The sequence below is a fragment of the Etheostoma spectabile genome, chromosome 5 (genome assembly GCF_008692095.1).
Source record: "Etheostoma spectabile isolate EspeVRDwgs_2016 chromosome 5, UIUC_Espe_1.0, whole genome shotgun sequence".
Classification (NCBI taxonomy): domain Eukaryota; kingdom Metazoa; phylum Chordata; class Actinopteri; order Perciformes; family Percidae; genus Etheostoma; species Etheostoma spectabile.
The window spans coordinates 1,262,397-1,263,871 of record NC_045737.1 but is presented as its reverse complement, the minus strand read 5'-3'; positions in this window follow the sequence as shown (position 1 = coordinate 1,263,871).

The following is a 1,475-nucleotide window of genomic DNA, read 5'->3' as shown; positions in this document are numbered from 1 at the left end:
GGGCGGGCTTTATACGATGATGGACGGTTGGTCAACAGTAATGTAATGATAAATGCGAGCAGACAGATTATCATTGCCCACGTGTGCATTACGTCAGAGCAAGTAGAGATCAAGTCGGACACAAATCTAACTGGCATGTAACGGGCGGAAATCGCCGGTGATTGATTCTGCGCAGACCTGGCTCATCTCGAACGATTGGGAAGTACACAAACAGAGACAAAGCAAGACAAGTCTAAACGCGAAAATGTAACAAAGTTACCCAAGCGGTGTAAATAAAAGAAAAAAGATGCCAATAAGTATTTGGTAACGCTGCCAAAGATGACAATTCCTCATTTCTGCCGAGAGAAAGGAAGGGACAGAGACACAAACGAGAGAAGGTAATCATTTAACAATAGGCAAGGCAAGGCAAGGCAGCTTTATTTGTAGAGCACATTTCAGCAACAGGGCAATTCAAAGTGCTTTACACAAAAACAGTTATAGTTTTGAGTATCCTCAACAAAAAAAAAATCATAAAATAGATAAAACACAATTGTAAACTTGAGACTACCTTCATGCTAATTAGTCAATGTTAGTGCTACCTTTCGTGTACAATATTTCATATTATTTCTTAATCCCAATGATTGACTGCTGTTTTTTTTCCTCTCACTTGATGGCAATGCTGCAAACAAACAAACACGCATGTGCAGACACGCACATGCACACACACACCACATACACACACACACAAACACACAAACAGACACACACTATCATGTACATAGGTTTGTTAGTGACTGAAATATTCAATCTTAAATGTAATGTAAATTCACTTACAATATCCAGCATCTTATAGGACTGTAACAATACAATATGTAACAAAACAATATGTAAAGATAACTGAAATTGCAACACTCAGATCCACAAACCTGTGTCTTGGAGTGAGAAGGCAGAATTTTGACACACCCCTTCCAACTCCCAGAGTTATCCTTCCCATCCAGATCCACTGCTATCTTTAAATTACTATTAGTATTAGTCCTTTTGGTGCCTTATTCCTGTTCTGTCTGGTAAATTGAGCTAACTGTAAAGACGGCTAAAAGCGAATAGCCACTCTTTTGACTTGGGTGGCTGAGTCTGTTTCCCGACGGTTCAGTAAACTGCTGTTAGCGTCCTTAGCACCGGAGTTAAGCGCTGACCGGGATGACTGCTAGCTGGCTGGGGGCTGACTGTGGATGAGTCCCCAGGCCGGGGCTGTAATGAAAGTTGCTGGCTGCTAGTGTGGGGCCGAAATCCTGCCCTTCTAGATTCTTTCAGGAAGAAGGGTTCAAGTCCGTAGGTTGGATAAAAGAACGTTTATTACAATAGAATATATATTCCAGAGACAAGGTTACAGAGAATATGCATCCATAGCTCTCCCTAAGTTTGTCTGACTCTTTTTCCTTTTTACATGATCTTATGTGCACAGGGGGGTTCAGTTGCTACCACGTGACATGTTTGTG